At 42.4% G+C, this 16,365-nt stretch overlaps 1 protein-coding gene across 3 annotated transcripts in view; it reads left to right on the top strand.

Annotated features, from left to right (window-relative positions):
* Positions 1-16,365, top strand: part of LOC124719898 (neprilysin-2-like) — a 252,554-nt gene that overhangs the window by 80,577 nt on the left and 155,612 nt on the right. The window lies entirely within an intron of this gene.

The following is a 16,365-nucleotide window of genomic DNA, read 5'->3' as shown; positions in this document are numbered from 1 at the left end:
TTCTGTACAAATTATAATAGCCTTTCGCTCCATGTATTTTACCCCTGCCACCTTCAGAATTTGAAAGAGAGTATTCCAGTTAACATTGTCAAAAGCTTTCTCTAAGTCTACAAATGCTAGAAATGTACATTTGCCTTTTCTTAATCTTTCTTCTAAGATAAGTCGTAAGGTTAGTATTGCCTCACGTGTTCCAACATTTCTACGGAATCCAAACTGCTCTTCCCCGAGGTCCACTTCTACCAGTTTTTCTATTCGTCTGTAAAGAATTCGCGTTAGTATTTTGCAGCTGTGACTTATTAAACTGATAGTTCGGTAATTTTCACATCTGTCAACACCTGCTTTCTTTGGGATTGGAATTATTATGTTCTTCTTGAAGTCTGAGGGTATTTCGCCTGTCTCATACATCTTGCTCACCAGATGGTAGAGTTTTGTTATGACTGGCTCTCCCAAGGCCATCAGTAGTTCTAATGGAATGTTGTCTACTCCCGGGGCTTTGTTTCGACTCAGGTCTTTCAGTGCTCTGTCAAACTCTTCACGCAGTATCTTATCTCCCATTTCATCTTCATCTACATCCTCTTCCATTTCCATAATATTGTCCTCAAGCACATCGCCCTTGTGCTAACCCTCTATATACTCCTTCCACCTTTCTGCCTTCCCTTCTTTGCTTAGAACTGGGTTGCCATCTGAGCTCTTGATGTTCATACAAGTGGTTCTCTTCTCTCCAAAGGTCTCTTTAATTTTCCGGTAGGCAGTATCCATCTTACCCCTAATGAGACAAGCCTCTACATCCTTACATTTGTCCTCTAGCCATCCCTGCTTAGCCATTTTGCACTTCCTGTCGATCTCATTTTTGAGACGTATGTATTCCTTTTTGCCTGCTTAATTTACTGCATTTTTATATTTTCTCCTTTCATCAATTAAATTCAATATTTCTTCTGTTACCCAAGGATTTCTACTAGCCCTCGTCCTTTTACCTACTTGATCGTCTGCTGCCTTCACTACTTCATCCCTCAGAGCTACCCATTCTTCTTCTACTGTATTTCTTTTCCCCATTCCTGTCAATTGTTCCCTTATGCTCTCCCTGAAACTCTCTACAACCTCTGGTTCCTTCAGTTTATCCAGGTCCCTTCTCCTTAAATTCCCACCTTTTTGCAGTTTCTTCAGTTTCAATCTGCAGTTCATAACCAATAGATTGTGGTCAGAATCCTCTTCTGCCCCTGGAAATGTCTTACAATTTAAAACCTGGTTCCTAAATCTCTGTCTTACCATTATATAATCTATCTGATACCTTTTAGTATCTCCAGGATTCTTCCAGGTATACAACCTTCTTTTATGATACTTGAACCAAGTGTTAGCTATGATTAAGTTATGCTCTGTGCAAAATTCTACAAGGCGGCTTCCTCTTTCATTTCTTCCCCCAATCCATATTCACCTACTATGTTTCCTTCTCTCTCTTTTCCTACTGACGAATTCCAGTCACCCATGACTGTTAAATTTTCGTCTCCCTTCACCATCTGAATAATTTCTTTTATCTCGTCATACATTTCATCTATTTCTTCATCATCTGCAGAGCTAGTTGGCATATAAACTTGTACTACTGTAGTATGCATGGGCTTTGTGTCTATCTTGGCCACAATAATGCGTTCACTATGTTGTTTGTAGTAGCTAACCCGCACTCCAATTTTTTTATTCATTATTAAACCTACTCCTGCATTACCCCTATTTGATTTTGTATTTATAACCCTGTAATCACCAGACCAAAAGTCTTGTTCCTCCTGCCACCGAACTTCACTAAATCCCACTATATCTAACTTTAACCTCTCCATTTCCCTTTTTAAATTTTCTAACCTACCTGCCCGATTAAGGGATCTGACATTCCACGCTCCGATCCGTAGAACGCCAGTTTTCTTTCTCCTGATAACGACGTCCTCTTGAGTAGTCCCCGCCCGGAGATCCGAATGGGGGACTATTTTACCTCCGGAATATTTTACCCAAGAGGACGCCATCATCATTTAATCATACAGTAAAGCTGTATGTCCTCGGGAAAAATTACGGCTGTAGTTTCCCCTTGCTTTCAGCCGTAGGCTGGTACTCTGGTTAAATTGCGCTTCTATAGAACTATGAGTTTGAGCGTTATTGAATGGTGAACGGTAATGTACCTGCTGTTGTTCATTACATCGTGGTGAATTATTCCACTCTCCTGACACGGGAGGTGGGGAATTTTCAACTTGACATATTAGTGTACGAACTTCATCAACTATCTGTTGACGCCATTCAGGTAAATCTTGAGCTAACGTTCGTCTTATCTGGCCTAATTCTGACATCACTGTGTCTCCTGCTTTCCAGGGGCTGCCAATATTTCAAAGGTCACGTTTTTGACAGTTTCCCTGAGTTTGTTCTTGACCTTGTTTTCTATGAATCCGTCTTTGTTTTTAGTCCACTCTTGGTAGTGGTCGGACAATGCTTCAGCATGTGCCTTAACAGTATTCTTTATTTGATCCTCTACATTAAGAGTCTCAGTCTGTTTGGAAAGATCATCAACAACATTCTCGATCGTGTCTACTGCGGTTTTAACTCCCTTGACCTCATCAGAGATTGCAGTATAATCTTCTTTTAAGGTCGCAGCTTGTTTTTGATATTCCATGACTTTTGAATTTATCTCTCCCTTGGCTGCTTTGATTTTTTCATCTAACCGTTTTGAAATATGCTCTATTTTTTACTCTACTTGTGTGTCAATTTCTAGCCTCATGGTCGTGATCTGACTACTGATTTGGCTTTGGACATTACCCAACAGGGTATTTAAATCAGCTGTTATGTCTGCCTTTAGTTCGGCCTTTACCGAATTTAACCGTGTATTTAGGTCATTCATCTCCGTTTGCAGATCCGTTTTTACTGAATTTATGTCTGCTTTTACTGAATTGCACAAATTTGTAAGGACCTGATTTTTATTATGCCGTCTTTCGGCCTTCTCTTTTTCTTCGCTGGCCTTTTCATCTAATTTTTCCTGCTTTTCACGCTCCTGTCTTTGCGCTTCTCTCTGTCTTTGACTTTCGAACTTGCGTTTCATTAGTGCTTCGATCATTGCGGCCACGTCATTTTTTTCAAAAGCGGGAATAGTTTGCACACTAGGACCGGCTTCTAAAACTTCGGTCGAGGCTGTCCTGCCTCCGCTCGTGTACCTATCGCGCGCGATCGTAATGGATAGTGAGGTCCATTCGCATCACCGCTGTCGTCTGCTTTTGTTTGTGTCCGCTGTTTACCGTCAGCCATGTTCATGAATGTCAAAATGCTACAGATATTGTTTGTCACTGCCGTCAGTCGTTTGTCTGTCACGTAGTGCTATGGCTTACTGGGACCTAAGATGAAATTTTAACTCTGGGTAACAACTGACGTTCATGTACGCCAAGAAGACAAGATGGTTCCTACTAATTACAAACAAATGAAATATCACACGTTTTACCAGTTTTGAGCGTAGTTATCCGCCATATCGTAATTTTTTTTTATACACTGACAACAATGGTACACTTTCATTGAATTTAACTACATAAGAATGGACTATGGGCAAATTGAAATAAAGCTGTTTCAAGGCAAGGAAAGACAGGTTTACGTTCTGGTCAGCTCGAGAGATGCTACGTCACTACGAAAGCTTGGCTACTGCGTATAAAAATTTGACTTACTATGGCTGTCTTGATGGTGATACGGCTGCACACTCGCGTTATTTGGTAATTTCATCAATTGTTCTTCTGAATTAATTAAAAGGTTTTCCCACTTCTCTTCCTTGGTTGAATTACATCCACATAAAAAAATGAAACTATTATTAGAACAAGCACTGAAAAATTTTTAAACACCTACATGAAATGATTTTTGATCAAGTCCCTGTTCGGGCGCCAAGTGTGGCGTTGCTCTTTGGGGACGAAAAGAAAAAGAATTGTTATTTTATATATATATATATATATTTTTAAAATGTCGGAAAAGTGAATATTTTGGTGGGCCACTTGGCAACAGAATCAGGGATTGATTACACTATTATAATAACATACGTTGAGCATTAAATACCTGAATAAGAGCAGCATATTGATATATATATTTGAGATCGTTCGGAAGAAACATTAACATTTCTGTGCATTTTTATAGTCGCGATGTAGTCATACCCGGATCAACACTAAGGGACCAGAAGATTTATAAACTTTAAAAGAACTGCAACACTACACAAAAAAGTTGGTTCAGAAATAATAGGAAAACGATAATGTTCCTTCTGCCTCATGCTGCGTTCGGCCCATCAGCGTGATCGTAATTTCTGGTGATGAAGTAACACAAAATAATTATAATTCAAGTAAATGAGGAGATGGAAATCATCAAGGTTAACTTACTAAAATAAGCACACTTATCTGTAACACACCTTTTGTTTAATGCTACGTACCTTTTCATATTAAATTACAATAGATGACCATTGTGGTTAAATACTTTATACATAACAGTAAAAATGTGCTCTTGATGCTGTCTGTTCGTAATCAGTTACAAGAAACTACATGTTTTCTGATTGAAAAAAAAATAACATTTAGCATATTCACTCAATATTTTCACATAGAATATAAAATACAGTTGCGGAACGCAGCAAGTCCGCGTCCGCCTTTCATAGAATACAAACAGTAAAAGGTGAGGCACCAAAAGCCTCATTTGTCTTGAAACAACAGAATTCTTTTTTATACCATTAATCGATACATGTACATAGAGATTTACAGGCACCGCGCAAGAACGGCAAAGATAAAGAATAATAGACTCTGTCGCTGCTATGCGATGGTTCATTTCTTTTACTTTACAATTGTTCGATAACTTTAGGCCATCAGGCATTTACTATTGAGCGTATATTAATGTTTGTGAGGCGAGAATTACTAATATTACAGGATCTACACCATAATTAGTCCGGAAGCCAGGCTGAACAGTTATTACTGACCCGCACTGCGCAGAACGTACAACAAAAACGCTTTCTGTTGTTCCAACACCATTGTTACCAGAACTGACGTGTTAACAGACATGCCAATGTCAAAGTTTAAGTGATCTGATGTCGTACTTCTATTCGTATATTAACGTATAATACAGTCAGTTGATGAGGAAATATTTTAATCAAGATTGGCATTAACATGTCAATGCCAATCTTGATTAAAATACTTGCTCCTAAACTGACTGTATTATACGTCAATATACGAATATAAATACGACATCATATCACTTGAAGTTTGTTCTTGTAGTAATTCATTTCATTATATATTTTATTTTGTCAGTCAGATTAAAATATTTGCCCTTGTATCGATTTTAATACAAGAAAACGAGCACAAATTACATCTCTGAGCAAAGTAGGCCTGTGCCATATCTTTTTGTCAAGATCTTTGTTGCATGCAACAGTCGTATAGAACACGCTGGATGCTGGCAAAGTTTCGCTGTCACAGTGCAAATCAATATAAATTGTGTAAAAGTGTGGGAAGTGATATTCCAACTGGCATCAAAACTGAGGCACACACATGGACACTAACGAAAAACGCCGCCCATATTGTCGCAGTACGTAAAAAACTGAATTTACATCCATAGCGCCAGATAAACAACAGTCATGGCAATACAATAAAGCGTGTTCCATCTTCTTGTCAGAGAGCCAGCACCCAGAATTATGCTAGAAATAGTGATGTGACTTCCGGAAACCATCTGAAGATGAACCTGAAAAGGTTCGAAAACCGGTTCATGGAATAATAAATAATTATTCGGATAGATCGAGTAAGTAATGAGGGAGCATTCGAGTGGAATCATTTGAACAGGGCAGGCCACATGATGACACATGAATAACTGTCTCTCAATGAGGGAGGGGTGTAGTGTGAGCAGCAAACATTGAGACAAACAATGAATATCGTAAGCAGTTTCAAATGGATATAGGCTACAGCAGTTATTCTCAGATGAAGAGTCCTTTGTGGGATATAGTGAAGAGCTGCATCATTCCAGTCTTTGGAGTGCAGACCACGGAAACAACAATAACAACAACAACAACAACAAAAGTCTAGAAGATAGCAAAAGGAAAGCTGAAGTTTTAAATTTCGCATTTAATGAATAGTTCACGCATGAGAATCGTACAAACATGTCGTCGTTTGACCATCGCAATCACCTATGTACGGAGGACATATTAATAAGCATCCCTGGTGTAGAGAAATAACGGAAGGATTTGACACCAAAAGAGTTGCTTTTTCGGATGGAACCTCAGTTCGGTATTACAAAAAGGACCCTGCAGCGTTGGGCGCTACTCTCCTCGCATTCATCGCGAGTCTCTCGCCCAGTGCCAAAAGTCCCAAGGAAGGACCTGCGAGAGCCGCGAGTGGCTCCTATATACAGGATGAACAGTAGTGAAACAGAAAAGCTGCAGAGACGCATTTCTGACCTGAAATGGAAGGAAAAAGATCGTATGAACATGTGTCTGGAAATGGTCAGTGCACTTTCAAGGACAACAAACTGCCCAGAACACAGATCAGAGCTGCATCGCATCCACGTCACAACACATGTTCAAAGTGGCCTCCATACGCTTGCAGGTGACAGAGATAGTAGCGGTTTTCACGCAGGATGCACATAATCGTACTCTGGCTTACACCACGTTGGTGGGCCACTTGCCTGGAGCCTGTACTGGGGTTCGTCTCAATATCCCGTAGAACCTGGTCCACCAGATCTGGTGTACGCACAGCCCGCCGCCTCTCTGCACGTTCATCTATCTGTAAGGACTCTGGACCTCATAAGCGCCCAAAAAGCACTTGGAATGTCGTGAGAGATGGTTGGTGTCTGTGGAGGTACTTGTTTTGGGATAGCCGTGCTGCCTCTCGGCCGTTACCGCCTCGTTGGCCGTACAGAAACACTATCTTGGCCTCTTCCCGACATGAATACTGGACCATTCTGCTGCTTACATTACGCTGCGTCAATCACACAGCCTGCAACGCACAACGAAGACACGGTACGTGGTGAGGGGCACTTTCACTCGTCAGCGCCATCTACTGTGCCAACGATGCGTTTCCAGACATATGTTCATAGGATTTTTTTCCCCTCGTTTCCAGTCAGGAATTCGTCCCTGCAGTTTGTCCATCTTATTAATGTTCACTCCCTACAAGATGGGTAAAAGAGTAGACCCACAAAATTACGGAACAATATCTGTAATATCAGTCTGCTTCAGAATTATTGAACATTTTCTCAGTTCTTACACAATTAATTTCCTTGAGGACGAGAAGCTTATGTCCACGAATCAGCAGCAGTTTAGAAACCATCGCTCATGAGAAACTTAGCTTCCCATCTTCTGACATAATATCCTCCGAATCATGGGGGAAGGGAGACAGTCAGACTCTACATTCCTAGATTTCCGAAAATCATTTGACACCGTTCCATATTGCAGACTGTTAACGAAGGTACGGGCATACGGGATAAGGTCCAGGGTATCTGAGTGACTGGAAGATTTCTTAACTAACTATATGAGTACGTTGTCCTCTACGGCGAGTGTTCATCAGAGACGTGGGTGTCGTCAGGAGTGGCCGAGGGAAGTGCGACACGACCGCTGTTGTTCTTTATACACGTAAGTGGCCTGGAGGACAGGGTGGGCACCAACACTCGCCTGTTTGCTGATGATGCTGTAGTATGCGGTGACGTGCCGTCATTGAGTCACTCTAGGGGAATACAAGATGACTTACAGACAGTTCCAGCTGTCGTAATGAATGACAGATAGCTGTAAATGTAGAAAAATGTTAAGTTAACGCAGACGTGTAGGAGAAACAAACCCACAACGTTCGAATACAGTATTAGTACGGCGCTCATTGACACACTCAGGTCGATTAAATATCAAGACGAAACTTCGCAGAGCTACGTGAAATGGAACTGACGACGCGAGGATTGTGGAAGAGAAGCCGAATCGTCGACCTTGGTTTATTGGGAGATTTTAAGGAAAGTGTGCTTTATCTGCAAAAGCGGCTGCTTATACGACACTACTGCGACCTATTCTGGAGCACTGCTCGAGTTTTCGGATCTGCACCACGTTGGATCAAAGGAAGACATCGAAGCAATTCAGAGACGGGCTGGTAGAGTTGTTACCAGTAGTTTCAAACGACATACAAGTATTAGTCAGATGATATGGAAAGGCGAAGTTCTTCTGGAGGAACACTACTGAGAACATTTAGGGGACCGACATTTGAAGCTGTCTGCAGAGCGATTCTGCCACCGCCAGCGTACATTCTGCCTCAGGACCACGAAGACAAGAGACGAGAAATCCGGGCTCGTACGGAGGCACGTAGACAGACGTTTTCTCCTTCGTCTGTTTGCGAGTGGAACAGGAAAATAATGACTAGTATTGGTACATGGTATTCTCCACCGTCCACCTTACTGCGGCTTGCGGATTATTTACGTAGATGTCGATAGAGTCCGCCCTCATGAAGCATGGATGAATATAATCGTCTTTATGTTATGCTGCATAGCTTTTATGAAAGACATTTTGGTTTGCGTTTCGTTTAGAAATTAAAGACACTGTTTGCCAGACTTTGAATTTTTGTATTGTGCGTATAACGGGTCAACAAATTTAAAACATTATTATTTAGAATTATTGTGTTCTGAGCGGGACCTTCTACATTCACACGTGTAAACAGTTATTGAATACGCATTAATATAGTAGCCATGTGGTATACACTTTGGCTGTGATTATTCGAATAATTTCATTTTGACGAAGTACCTGTCCGAACACAACAGTGCCAGACTCATCTTATAGATATTGTTCGAAGAATGAAGATTTATATGGTCGTACTTGTTGCGAGAGCAGTTGTCATACTGGAATGAAATTCAAGCTGCCTAAAGAACTCGCGATTATGAGAGACTAGCTTCTGGCTATCCTTTTGGAAGCTCTTGGGTTTCGAGTTTTTTGTGGTAAGGTCTTATGGAACCAAACTACTGAAGTCATGGGTCCCTAAGCTTACGCACAATCTAACTTAAACTAACTTAGGCTAAAGACGACACACACACCCATGCCCGAGGGAGGACTGGAACCTCCGACGGGAGGAGCCGCGCAGACCGTGACAAGACGCCTTAGAGCTCTCGGCTACCCCGAGCGGCGTTTCGAGTTCTTCATCCTTTCTGATTCAAGACGAGCGCTGGAACTATTAAGAAACCTCAAAAGCGGAAGATTCAACTGCCCCATAGCAAATGGCGCCATGAATCTGATACTGCAGATCACAACTAGTAAGCAGGAAGTTACCATGTGCTGGTATTAGCACTGAGACGTACTTGCCGCTGAAAGAGAAGACACCCAAGGCAGCCGTCTCTGACTGAATGGGCAGTCGTGTGGAATTACCAGCTACACTTTCTTTAAACGTTAGTAAATCAACGATCAGGAAAACTGAGCACAAAACGGCATGAAACCTCCAATTACGAAGTTAACAATTATGCTAGTAAAGAACTCGGTGTTGATTCCGAACTTCCAGCATGAGAGACATCGCAGCTCCAGAAAGTTAATATTGAACCATCGCTGTTAAGAAAGCTTCTACGAGGGTGGTTTTAAAAGTTCTCGGAATTATCACGAGAAGTGAGCGCTGTCGCAACGAATTGTTGACGTGATATTCGTTGGACTATTGCCTGTAAACACGTGCCTCGTCAATGCTCTTGGAAGAGAGCTGTGCCAATGACGTGACTCTGTTGTTTTTACCGCGTACTGATTTGCGAAGATGGAAAAGAATCGAGATTCGATCAGTGATTAAGTACTTCGTAAAGAAAGGTATGAAAGGAAAGGACAATCGTGCTGATTTCCATATTACACTGAGGGACAATGCTCCTTCACATTCAACTGTCGCCAAGTGGACAAATGAATTCAAATTTGGTCGGGAGAGCTTAGATGATGATCCGCGCAGTGGTCGGCCAAGATGTGTCACTACTCCAGAAATCATTGCAAAAGTGCACAAAATGGTCACGGAGGATCGCCTATTGAAAGTGTGTAAAATTTCTCACGCTTGAGATGTCATCTTAAAGGGTATATCACATTTTAACTGAAGAATTACTAATGAAAAAACTATCTGCAAATTAGATGCCGCGACTCTTGATACTATACCAAAAACGCATGAGAATTGACATGTCGAATTAATGTTTGGCCCATTTTAGGAGAAATGAACAAGATTTTTTGCGCCGATTTGTGACCTTAGATGAAACTTGGGTGCATTGCTATACTTCAGAGACAAAACAACAGTCAAAGCAATGGAAACATGCTGATTTTCCGCTACCAAAGAAGGCAAAGACAATTCGTTCGGCGGGAAAGGTCATGGCATCAGTGTTCTGGTATGCGAAGGGGATTCTGTTTGTACACTCATGCTCATAAATTAAGGATAATAGGAGAATGTGGTGCCACACAACGTGGCACTACACAAAACTGTCGCTAATAGCTGAGTCACATAGGGAACACACACGACACAGATCTGTAAGCCCACGGTATTGGTGATAGGTTGAGAAAACCGTCCCGAAACACATGTGCTACAAAACGCCATGGTTTCCTGCGCATGTACCCCAACATTAGTATGGGATATGATCACCAGGCACACGTACACAGGTCGCACGATGGTTTGGCATACTCTGCATCAGGTGGTCGAGTAGCTGCTGGGGTATAGCCTCCCATTCTTGCAACAGTGCCTGTCGCAGCTCCTGAAGTGTCGTAGGGGTTTGAAGACGAGCAGCGATACGTCGACCGAGAGAATCCGAGACGTGCTCGATGGCGTTTAGGTCTGGAGAACAGGCAGGCCACTCCATTCGCCCGATATCTTCTGTTTCAAGGTATTCCTCCACGATGGCAACTCAGGCAGCTCAGTAGGGCCGTGCGGTATCATCTATCAGGAAGAAGGTGGGACCCACGGCACCCTTGAAAAGACGGACATACTGGTGCAAAATGACGTCCCGATACACAGGACTTGTTACAGTTCCTCTGTCAAAGACATGCAGGTATGTACGTGCACCATTCAAAATCCCACCCCACACCATCAAACGACGCCCTCCATACTGGTCCCTTTCAAGGACATTAAGGGGTTGGTTTCTGGTTCCTGGTTCACGCTAGATGAAAACCTAGCGGAAATCACTGTTCAGACTATACCTGGACTCATCTGTGAACATAAGCTGAGACCACTGTTCCAATGACCATGTATTGTGTTCTTGACTGGGCTTTACGGGTCTCCTGTGACCATGGGTCAGTGGAATGTACCTTGCAGGTTTCCAGCCGAATAAACCGTGTCTGTTCAGTCGTCTGTAGACTGTGTGTCTGGAGACAACTGTTCCACTGGCTGCGGTAAGGTTCCGAGCAAGGCTATCTGCAGTACTCCATGGCCATCTGTGGGCAGTGATGAAGAGACATCAGTCTTCTTGCAGTTTTGTACACAGTGGACGTCCCGCACTGTAGCCCTGGACACGTTTCCTGTCTGCTGGAATCGTTGCCATAATCTTGAGGTCACTCTTTGTGGCACACGGAAAGCCCGTGCTACAATCTGCTTTGTTTGATCAGCCTCCAATCGCCCTAGTATTCTGCCCCTCATTACGTCATCAATATCTGTTCTTTGAGCCATTTTCAACACACAGTCACCATTATCATGTCTGAAAACGTCTGCACACTTGCTCGCTGCACTGTACTCTAACATGCACCAACACACCTCTGCATATGTGGACTGCTGCCAGCGCCACCGTGCGACGACCGCAGGTCAGATGCATGGCACGGTCATACCCCGAGGTGATTTAAACCCGCAAACCGCCCACCAGAGGGTTGTTTCACCATGTATCAGCATTGTCCTTAATTTATGAGCATGGGTGTAGATTATCTCGCCACTGGGCAAACAATTCCTGAAGAATACTGACCTCCTATGCTTATCTCCTGGACAAATTGCAACAAAAAATGGGCGAAAAAACGCCAGGTCTAGAAAGGAAGAAAGTCGTCTTGAGAGGTGGCAGAAGCACCCTCTCATATTTCTATCTTACTTCGAGTAATTCGATTTTCCTCTCTAATTGCATGCGGTGAAATGTTGCTATTCCTTCACATGCAGACTTCCCACATAGCGTCTCTCGTCACCTGGGTGGTTCAGTGACAGGCAGGCTCTGCTGACCTTGAAAGGGTTAAGCCGATGGGTGTGAGGGAGTCGAGTGAATGCTTTCCAGACGCTGACATTGTCATAATAACGGTGGAGACACGCCCACAGGGGCCTGAAGGAGCGGCTGGGCTAGAGATTCCGTTACTTCGCAGAAACTTAGCGAAAACACTTTCTGGCGGGCTACCAGTGAGGCGTGGGAATGACTTGTGTTCCCAAGCAGTCTTGGCGGGCAAATTCCCGCGTTTTCTGCAAAATCGTAACTGTGATTGGCTTGCTCAGGGCATAGCTCCGTGATGTAGCAAACTCGGCGCAGAAATTGGCGCCAAGAATCTCCATTGGTGGAATCGTAGTGCTTCGGCAATAGAGTGGAATTTTCCGCCGGTTTTCGAGTTGCTGATTGGAACATTTAACCACGGCCACTGTCGTGGGGGCGGGAATGTTCTGTTTTCGGTTTGTACGGGTGCTCTTGTGGGGGTCGGCTCTCGCCTTTGGTCAGAGTAGGTTACAAGACTGAGCTCTCACTGCTCTGGACAGCCTACTCTTATTTGATTGTAACTGTTTAACAAAGTTGCTGAAGTTTCGACTTCAACGTAACTTTCCGAGTACAGTTGGCAATTGAGCGTTCCGCGTACAAGCGGCCTCTGTTGTCTGTCTTGGGCAGTTTTGCCCAAAGTTGACTGTATCGGAGTTACTGCGTGACTTTGCTTGTTAAAATCAATCACCGTACCGTCAGTGATTGTGTAGCGAGCCTTCTTCGTCTCCCTCAGAGGCGCATTTGTATTGATAGGCAGTCTTTAGTCTGGAGCAACCAGACCAGGACAATTTGTTTTGGGCTATACTCGCGACATTATCACCATCACGACGGGACGTCGAAGCAACCAGCCGTCGCTTCGGGTACGCCAGATCGTGTCCTTGCAGTTAAGAAGACAGCTTGGTAATGTATGTCCGCAGCACCGGCAGATTGGGGAATTTGCACTGTGATAATCAGAGCTCAGCAGAGCGCGCCTGTTCATCTTTTTCTTTGTTCTGTCTTGGGTGTTCATTGTCTGAGTTCTAACTACTGTAGCATCAATTAATGTTGGGTTGGTTGTGTGTTTCTCTTAAGATTTGAGTTGCAAGGGATTGGCTTCACATACCACTTCGTCATAAATGTCACAATCTAGTTTGTGGACAACTTCACCTTCACAGCATTTATTTGAATATCCAATTTGATCCATTATGACGTATTGTAAATGTTTCATGTGTTTTGTTTATGATTTTGAGTTTAGTCATAATAAATCAAATTGTTATTTTCGACAGAACTTTCATTCTGTTAATCGGTAGAGCAACCCTTTCATTTCTCAGTACGTTACTGAAACTTTCCTTTATTTAATTAATGTCTATCAAATGAAATTATTGCAGGTGCCAAACTCTTTTCTACTCCACTTGCAGGGTCGATTACAGTCAGTTCGCGTTAGAAGAATTTAGTGTTAAATACGCTGGTAGCCCAGGCACCTCGCAATCTTCCATGAAGACAATGAGCGCCCACACACATATGTCGCCGCCATGGCAAAATTACTCAAAGTAAGTATGAACTGCTGCCACACCCGCCTAATTCACATCATATGACTCCGTCAGACTTCCCAAAACCTAAAATTTTTCTTGGTGGACATAGATTCACTTCAAACGAAGACTTGATAGCTGGAATTGACAACCATTTTGCATGTCTGGAAGAAAGTCATTTTCGAGGTGGGATCATGGCACAGGAACATCGTTGGACCAAGTTCATTAATCTACAAGGCCACTACATTGAAAAATAAAAAAAAGTTTCAGTGATGTAAGTACTTTTTTTGTATTCCGTTCTGAGAACTTTTCAAACCACATTCGTACATTGTGCGAAACCGGTGTAGGACAGGATGCCTGTCACATCTGCTACAACGCCACGAGCCGCCTCCTACACTATCTGGTCGCCATCGGTTCCTGTTTGCAGAGAGACTTGAGAGGACATCACCTTTTATATATGTTTTTGCTAGAAGAGGAGGTCAACTTGTACTATGACTCTACTGCGATTTTACGTTTGTGATGGTGTGTTATATCTGATACGTGTGATGATAGGTGTATGAGCTCTGCTCAGACAACAAAATGGAAAAATCTAAAAAGAAAAAGAACTCTGCCAGATAGTGACGGTAATGTCGAAGTAGCCGCAGAATAACAACATTTTTTAGCAGACTGTAGTGGTTATATATAAAAAATTCCTAAATATAGTGATTCAACTTTAGAGTACTTAACATCTGGATCTCTAGCGCCATTTCTGTTTCTGCTACCATGCGAGTACATTTAGATACTAAGATACGAGAGGGACCTCAGGAAGTAGGTTACGCATGTCGACCCACACTAACAAAGATACTACCTGGTAATCGGAATTTTCTAATTTTTTGTATTCGTCATATGTGAAGTTAAGAACTCAAATATCCATGTGCGAAAGCGGTTCAATACAATTGTAAAAACGCTCGAGAAAATCGATTTTGAAATTTTTCGAGGAGTAGTACAGGGCGTTTCAAAAAGAAAGAGCAGATTTCAAACATTTATTTCTCAAAAACTACAAATGATAGAAACACAATTCAAACGTTTCTTGTCAGAGAAAGGTTCAAAATTTTTCAATGGTCCGCGCAGAAGTTCCATGCAAATCCGCAGTGGCGCTGGCGTTTGTTTGTAGGAAAATGGCGACGACACCACAGGAACGATCATTTTGTGTGCTGCAATTTGCAAAGTTAGAGTCCATTGTTGGTGTGCAACGTGCATTCCGCCGTCAATTCAACAAACAGCCGCCTCGTCATAAGCAAATTTATGAGTGGCATCACAGATTCGTAGAAGATGGTTGCATCTGCAAGCGAAAAAGCACGGGTCGTCCACGCACATCGGATGAAAATGTCGAGCGTGTCCGTGCAGCTTACGAAAGGAGCCCTAGAAAATCCACGGCACGGGCAAGTCACGAACTAAACATGTCTAAAACAACGGTATGGCGCGTTCTGAGTAACCGTCTGCACATGAAGCCGTACAAACTGCAGTTATTGCAAGCATTGCGTCCTGACGACCACAACAAAAGGTTCGAATTTTCAACTGCAATTCTACAGGACATGGAAGAGGACAATTTTGCCGAACGATTAATTTTTTCAGATGAATCAACGTTTCACATTTCTGGTAAAGTTAATCGGCATAACGTACGAATTTGGGCGAGTGAAACTCCGAGGGACGTTATTCAACATGAAAGAGACTCACCAAAGGTTAACGTCTTTTGTGCAATTTCGGTAAACAAAGTTTATGGACCTTTCTTTTTCATGGAGAAAACTATCACAGGAACCATTTACCTGGACATGTTAGAAAACTGGCTATTTCCTCAACTTCAGGAAGATTCAAATCACTTCATCTTCATGCAAGATGGCGCCCCACCACACTTCTCTGAACCTGTACGACGGTACCTAAATAACACCATTCCAGGACGGTGGATTGGAAGAGCAGGAGCACAAGATCAATGTCATCGTCTGTGGCCTCCCAGGTCACCAGACCTTACTCCCTGCGATTTTTATTTGTGGGGGTACATAAAGGACTGTGTTTATGTCCCACCTATGCCCGCTACTCTTCAAGAGGTACGACATCGAATTGTTGCGGCCGTGAATTCGGTAACTAAAGACCAGTTGCGTCGTGTGTGGCAAGAAATGAGATACCGGTTTGATATTTGTCGTGTAACAAATGGTGCTCATATTGAGGTACAGTTTTGATATTTGTTGTGTAACATTTGGTACTCATATTGAGTGAAGGACCGTTGGAATTGTGTTTCTATCATTTGTAGTTTTTGAGAAATAAATGTTTGAAATCTGCTCTTTCTTTTTGAAACGCCCTGTATTTCACTAAAATTAGGGGGTTTTAGCGGTACCCCGTGTTGATCACTCAGTGCCATTGAAAACAGAAATTGAGTGATCGAATATCGCCACGGTCCTTTTTCTTTTCGTTCCTTTTTCTTCGTTGAATTGGAATATCCACATCATTTACGTGTAAAATTTATCAAACATATGCTGTTTAAGTTATCTAATCGTAATTCCTAATTATCGATATTTCATCACATTGTTAATAAAGATGGTTTAAATTTTAAAACGCGTTACAAAATTATTAATAATCTTTTATAAAGGATCTATGATTAATGATTTATATTTCCAGTGAAATCTACAGTTTTGTGTCTGGTATGTAATAAGAAAGAAGAATATGCGCATCTTTTTTATGAAAA

Source organism: Schistocerca piceifrons, chromosome 11 (assembly GCF_021461385.2).
Source record: "Schistocerca piceifrons isolate TAMUIC-IGC-003096 chromosome 11, iqSchPice1.1, whole genome shotgun sequence".
Taxonomy (NCBI): Eukaryota; Metazoa; Arthropoda; class Insecta; order Orthoptera; family Acrididae; genus Schistocerca; species Schistocerca piceifrons.
This window is presented reverse-complemented; position numbering and strand designations above follow the sequence as displayed.